Below are 7669 nucleotides of genomic sequence, written 5' to 3'. Positions count from 1 at the left end.
AGCTGGTCACCCTCCCTCTTACTGTCTTTCAAGTCGAAGTCTGAGGCAGGTGGAACTGATTGAGTATAGATCACGAGCCCGAATATATCAGCAGGGAGGATGAGAAAGGACCTGGCATTTTTCAACTTCTTTAGTGGAAGTGGGGCTTGGGTTTATAAGGCGTAGGAGTCCCCAACTGTACAAAGAGGATTCAAGGTCTGGGTGACAAAAGTCAATGCCACATGTATTTGTACACTGTTCCTCTGTGTCCGGTCTCCCTAATTATAGTGTCCTGTGCATTCTGCCTCAAAGAAAGGATCATATTCTACCAACTCGCCTTCCCTCCCCTTGAATATCCACTGTTGCTACCCACAAAAGAGAAGTCTGGACTTTTGTAGTTTGACCCACAATGCCTCACGGTGTGACTTCAAGCCTCCATTTCCAGCCTTACCTCCCCCTCTTCCCCTCTTTATACTTCCCCTCCAGCTGCAGGGGCACCGCTCGTGTTTCATGAATCGCGCCCCATGTTTTCATTCCTCCAGGGATTGGAATAAACTGTTTCTTTCACCAGGACTGCCGTCGGCTCCTAGCGCAGATGTTGCTCCTCTGTCACACCTTTCTGATCGCTCCATCCCACAGCCACCAGACTAAATGAGCTGTTTTTTCCTCTGTATGTTGATAACACTGACCATGCGGTATTGCCATTTTTACTTTACGTGTCTGAATTTCCCTTAAATTAAGAGTGCTTCAACTGCTAGACAAAGAGAGACCTTTTCTCTGACGGAGAAGGAAAGCATGACAACAGGCACACTTGAAAAAAAATCATGGTTGCCTAAATCTGAATGAATTCCAAAAATACATGTGGCAAGGCATTAGTTGTTTTTGAATATCAATTTCCCTACCTTACTGTATTAATAGAACGTCAAGAATTCAATGGGCGTGTGGCTGCTTGCTGTCAATCTATTATTTTTCACTCTCATGCTGGGGTTGGACTGTGAATGTGATGACAGGAACTGGAGCAGCCATCTTCGACCTTGAGGTAGAAGCTGATATTGAGGATGGCAAGAGAGAAGGAGCATGGATCCCCAATATCTATAGCCAATAGATCATTCCTGGATTGTTTATGTTCGGACTGCTTTGTGTGAGAGAAATAAACTTCTATTTCATTTAAATCACTATTAATTTGAATTGTATTGCCATGGCCAAAACCTAACTCAGCTAATACGAGAAAGAAAAGGTGTTAGAGGTGAACTAGCTCTTTTGCAGTGTGACCTGGATGGAAGTCTGGTGGGGAGGAGGGTGGGTGTGGGAGAGCTGAGCAGGCACACGGGAGCACAGTCCCCCTGGCTATGTCAGTGTGGACATGTGGGCCACCTTTTGCTTCAAACACTTCTCTGGATCAGCATTTTCCAATGTAATTTCTTCAAATCACTTCCTAAGGTGTTAGTCATGTGTTAGCATAGGAAGTAGGAGTGAAAAAAAACCAATAAAGACCAGAAATCTGCTAACTCTTTAGGTCTGGTGTTTGGATGATAATCACTAAGATGTCAGAAGGATCTATCGCTACGATCCTACGTCAGGCCCCTGGCCGAAATGCCGCAAAGCAAGACATGGTCTCTGACTTCACGGAGATAAACAGACAAGAAATATACAAACAGAAGACAAAAGTGGGTAGGGAGGTAGCTAGCTAGAGAATCGCTTACTCATAGCCACTTTTGAAAAAAAAAAATTGAAGGAGTATTTAGAAGAGGGAGAGGCAAAGTGGCAAAATTAAAGCTTTAGGAAGACAATTGGGAATTGTCACCCAATCACTTGTTGGCTGTCTGATTATGGACAAATTACTTAATTTATTTGAGCTTTACTCTCTATTAAGAGTGGGCTACTAGTACTTACTTCTTATGGTTGTTTTGAGAATTAAAAAACAACATGTGGGTTCTTTCTTTTTTTAATGTTTTATTTATTTTTAAGACGGAGAGAGACAGAGCATGAGCAGGGAAGGGGCAGAGAGAGAGGGAGACACAGAATTTGAAGCAGGCTCCAGGCTCTGAGCTGTCAGCACAGAGCCCGACGCGGGGCTCAAACTCACGAGCTGTGAGATCATGACCTGAGCCAAAGTTGGACGCTCAACTGACTGAGCCACCCGGCCTCCCTCAACATGTGGGTTCTTAATGAAATGTTTGTTTTAGGTTTATGTCTTAATCGATGTGGAATTTTGTGTATAGGTGGGATAGACATCTAATTTTGTTTTTTCCATGTAGGTCTCCTATTACCTCTCCATAATTTTTTTAAATTAATTAATTTTTAATTTATATCCAAGTTAGTTAGCATATAGTGCAATAATGATTTCAGGAGTAGATTCCAGTGATTCATCCCCTGTGTATAACACCCAGTGCTCCTCCCAACAAGTGTCTTCTTTAATGCCCCTTACCCATTTAGTCCATCCCCCCACCCACCACCCCTCCAGCAACCCTCAGTTTGTTCTCTGTATTTAAGAGTCTCTTATGTTTTGTTTCCCTCCCTGTTTTTATATTATTTTTGCTTCCATTCCCTAATGTTCATCTGCTTTGTATCTTAAGTTCCACATATGAGTGAAGTCATAAGATGTTTGTCTTTCTCTGACTAATTTCACTTAGCATAATACCCTCCAGTTCCATCCACGTAGTTGCAAATGGCAAGATTTCATTCTTTTTGATTGCTGGGTAATACTCCACTGTATATATACACCACATCTTCTTTATCCATTCATCTATCGATGGACATTTGTTGTTGTTGATAGTGCTGCTATAAACATTGGGGTGTGTGTGCCCCTTCGAAACAGCACACCTGTATCCCTTAGCTCTCCATCATTTATTAAAACAAGAAGCCCTTTGGTCTGCAGTGCATTTCTGTCATGTATCAAGTTTCCATATAAGCATGGGTCTGTTTCTAGACCTTCTTTTCTCTTGCATTGGTTTGCTCATCTGGACCTAAGCCAATCACTTGCTGTTTATATGTGCTTTATGTGATGTCTTTATATATGATGTGGCAGTTCTGGCCCTTCGTTCTTCTTTACAATTGTCTTGGTGATTTATACTCTTCATCTAAATTTCAGAATCAATATCCATAAGAAACATTTTCAAGATTTTTATCAGAATTGCATTGATTGTATAGATGACTTTGGGGAGTAGTAAAAGCTTTATGGCTCTAAAAGGTGGGTAAGATTTGGTGGGCTGAGACAAATGAGGGGTAAGGGAGGAGCCAGAGCAGAAGGAAAGCCACGAGGCAGGAAAGTCCAGGGTGTGTTTGGTGCATGGAATGGTCTAGTTTGACTGACAAGTGATGGATACTGCAAGAGAGATGTGGGCAGAGTCCTGGAAGGTACCTTAGCTATTTATTAAATGTAGAGCGAATGCATAGAGAGAAGCCTGTGCCAGCCCCAGATCCCAGAGAGTCTTGTGATATCTACCTAATGAACAACAGCTTCCCACCCAACTTTGTAAAGTAATAACGCAATGGATTCATGTAAGAAAATTTAAAGAGACACTGGAAGTTTAAGCCAGATGTTATTCAGGCACTCAGCAGTGACAATGTTGCTCTCGGTGTTATTTTACCTGTGGCTACTAAATCCATTTGTAAACACTCTGAAGGAATATGAGCTAAGAAATGTACGTTCTCTAATGATTTTCCCAGATGTGCAATTAGCTTGACCAAAAACATGCCCAGCAAGAGGCATTCATTAACTTCCGAAAGTGGAGCCTACTCATGCTGCCTGAACCTGCTGGTGCACCCCAATTGTCTCCATGTGCCTTGTACATTCAGTTTTCCTGTTGCTTTACCACTATGATTTCCAGAGTCCAACAGCCACACAAGTTTGCTATTGTCATATAGGACCCATTCTGGCCGAGCTCCCTGCAAAGCTGTTTTAAAGGCCAGGTGTGTATCAGAACTTACAAACCGGTGTTTGCAGAATCACAGCATTTGTGAGCTAGACAAATGGTAAGGGTAACTCGGCCATCTGGCCCAGCCTTCTCCTGAGGTTGGTAAGGAAGCATGCCCAGAGGGGTGAATTGACTGCCTCTCAGTGAAATAGAACAGAATGCCTGATGGACACATCCACCCAGCCTTCCAAAGATGCCAGAATCCAAAGGTGGATACAGTTTAGACTCAACTTGGGACTCTTTCCACATTTAACTCTGAAGAGAGTCTGTGAATTGTAGAGTCTATAGGATTCAGTCTGACAGTAGAATAGTTAAGAGCATAAATTCTAGTGTTAGACCATTTGTGTTCAACTTGTAGATGTGTGTGACTTTGGTAATTTACTAAACTTCCTTGAATCTCAGTCACCACTGAGGACAATTATGATGATCAAATGAGATTGTTCGTATCAGGCCCTTAGCACAGTGCTTGGGACCTAGTTAGAATTCAGTCATTGTTGGTGAACGAGTCAGACATCTGGGACAGAAAGCATTGAAAGAACACACTTTTCTCGCTATAGTTCAACCTTAGAGACCTGTGGAACATTAACCATGGAACACAGAAATTTGTTTGGCAGGTTCGTTCTCATTTACCAAGTTACACATTCAATAAAGGTATGCCTTTTTCCTTTTGTTTTGTTTTTTATTGTGTGTTTTTATTTGAGTAGAGTTGACATACAATATTACGTTAGTTTCAGGTGTATAACATAGTGATTCAACAAGTTTATACATTGTGCTATCTTTGTTCACCACAGTGTGGTTACCATCTGTCCTGGTACATCACTATTACTATATCATTGAGTGTATTCCTTATGCTTTGTCTTTTATTCCTGTGATGTTTGGATCTTTCATATGCTAAAGCATTGAGTTTGGCAACGGGCATACCGTGAATAGGGCTTATGTGGAGCTTACAGTCTAATGAAGGATAAAAACAATTCAGTGTGCTAAGTTTTATGATAGGGGGAAAAGATGTCGCCAGATTTCATTGAATGCAAGATGCCATCATGTGTAAGATCTATCTTTTTTATGCATCTCTAAGAAAAAAAAAGTTGACAAGTTTAATTTTAATTGATTGTAAGATGTCAATTTTTCATGGATGAATCCCTAATTTTCGTTGATTGTAAGACATAGCATTTTCAGAGCAGGAAAAATGCAAAAAATAGCATCTCAGAAAGAGAAATCAAACAAATACGTGGGCAAGAAAGAAGAATTTGGGGGCACCTAGGTGGCTCAGTTAGTTAAGCGTCGACTCTTGATTTTGGCTCAGGTCATAATCTCATGGTTTGTGAGTTTGAGCCCTGCATCAGGATCTGCACTGACAGTGTGGAGCCTGCTTTGGATTCTCTCTCTCTCTTCCTCTTTCTCTGCCCCTCCTCTGCTCATGCTGTCTCTCAAAATAAATAAATAAAACTTAAAAGAAAGAAAGAAAGAAAGAAAGAAAGAAAGAAAGAAAGAAAGAAAGAAAGAAAGAAAGAAAGAAAGAAAGAAGAGTTGTAATCCTCATCAGAGAGTTTCTGTGGGCCATAAAAAAAGACAGCAGATTAAGATTAGATTTGAAGACTGAAAAAACCCCACATAGTCAATCATTGTAGTGGACATTTGTCACTGTTTAGCTGCCCATCAAGTAAACCTCCGTCCTATTGGGCGGAAGGCCCCTTTGTGAGAGTTGGTCTTACCTCCCGCTATAAAAGCCAAAGGTAACCAGTCTGACCGGTAGAAACAGGCACTCGATTCTTTCTGGTGGCTTTCCCCCAGTCTTAGGTTTTGCCCACATATGTGCTCGGCTCTGTACTCAGCTGAATTCTTGAGGTTTCTTCATGGATCCTCAGTTTTCTGCGGTTTTCTGCGTGTAGCTCTCTACTCTCCAAATTCTGACCTGCAAACTCTTGACTCCCTGAACCTTAGCTCTGTTTCCTCTATCCAGGGAACCCCATGGCTCTGCCTGGGTTCCCCTTCTTAGACTGTGGTCTGGAATCTCTCACAGGGCAATTAGGTGGGGCAATGCCAGGGGGCACCCATTTTGTTTCTTGTGTCTTTGAGATGATTTCCTTTGGTTTCCTGATGTCCAGTGTCTTGAAAAAAAGCCTTTATTCCATATATTTTGTTCAGTTTTCTGAAGTTCCTGTTCATCCATCTTGGCCAGAAGTAGAGATTTCCATTAATTTTATTTTAACTCGAGATATGTAAGTGTGGATTCCTTTCCCAGTCTCTTCATGGAGGGCCATGAATCTTTATTTAAGTTTGATTCTATATGTTGGAGTTTCTTGTTGTAACTTACATTCGTCTTGCATTGCCTGTATTTTCTAGTTCAGTTTCTTTAAAGTAGAAGCAAGAGTGAAAAATACTTAGAAATCAAACTGAGTAGATTAATCTTCCAGAGTGAAGGATTATTCTTAGTCTGCTACTCTCTTTCAGCCACACCAAATTTAATAGCAAGCTTCTTTTCAACTCAGATTTTTCTACATCATTCAACTCAGAATGTACAGAAACAATTCACTCATTTTTACACTTTTTATACATCTTTTATGGATTTTTGTAATATTTTTTTACATTATGTAATTGCATTATGAGGTACATAAATAGGCTGGGAAATAAAAACCACGTATCTTGATTAACATATAATTAGCTGGTGACGGCAGAAGTATTTACGCATACCAGAGAGAACCATACTAGATCTGAACACTTAAGGTGTTGGGTATCAGTCAGTCTGTTTAACTCAGAGAGGTGAACTTGGAGAGTGGGGATTATCTCGCCAGCTGGTTAAGTGAAGGTCCATTAAGGGAGCATCTACACAGATCTTTGCTCTCTGCTTGGATGATGTTAAGTAGATACGTAAAATGAGTGAGTAGTTGGTATCTTAATGAGGCAAAAGGGGGTTTCAGTTGAGTGACAAAAGAGAGAGAGAGAGAGAGAGAGAGAGAGAGAGAGCGCGTGTGTGTATGTTAGCTCAGAGCCTGACGCGAGGTTCGAACCCACCAACCTGAGATCATGACCTGAGCCCAAGTCGGACGGTTAACCAATGGAGCCACCCAGGCGCACAATCTTTAGCCTTTCTCTGCGATGCCTTAAATCACAGATTGTAACACTTTCCATTCTTTCAAAGTCTGAAGTGTACTTGTAAGAACTCCCTGAAGGAAACTCTAAATATTGTACGGTGATATCTTGCTGAGATAATCCAATATTAAGGGAACTTCCATTCCTGATTTTAGTTTAGGGATGTGCACATGGGTGGCAAAGGCCTGAGTAATTTGACTTTTTATTGCCTGCATCATCATCATCATCCCTCATCTATTATCAGTTGTTATATGATGCTAGATAAAGGTTTGTTAACATTTAGAGCTTATTGGTATATTTGTTTGGTTAAATTATTAATTTCTTTATGTTTCTCTTATATTTTCCTTCCTTTCCACTTGACTTTCCATTTCAAGGGAGTAGCCAAACTTTGTTTTCCTTATTTCCAATATCTTTACTAGGCACTAAGTAGAAGCTTTGGCCCTTCCTGTCTTTTGAAACAGCAAAAGAACTTATCCTAGGTGTTCAGTAGGGTATCCAGAGAGGAAACTTCTTTTCAAGACACAGAACAAGATTCAGAGACAGACATGAAGCATATTTGGTTCCAGAACAGTGGGGAAGTGACAAGATCTCAGCACTGGGCCCCAACCAAGAACCAGGCCCTTTACTTAGCAGAGATTTCCACCAGAGTGTAGCATGAGAACAGAGGGACACTGGCCCCCAAA

The sequence above is a fragment of the Felis catus genome, chromosome A1, assembly GCF_018350175.1.
Source record: "Felis catus isolate Fca126 chromosome A1, F.catus_Fca126_mat1.0, whole genome shotgun sequence".
Classification (NCBI taxonomy): Eukaryota; Metazoa; Chordata; class Mammalia; order Carnivora; family Felidae; genus Felis; species Felis catus.
This window is presented reverse-complemented; position numbering follows the sequence as displayed.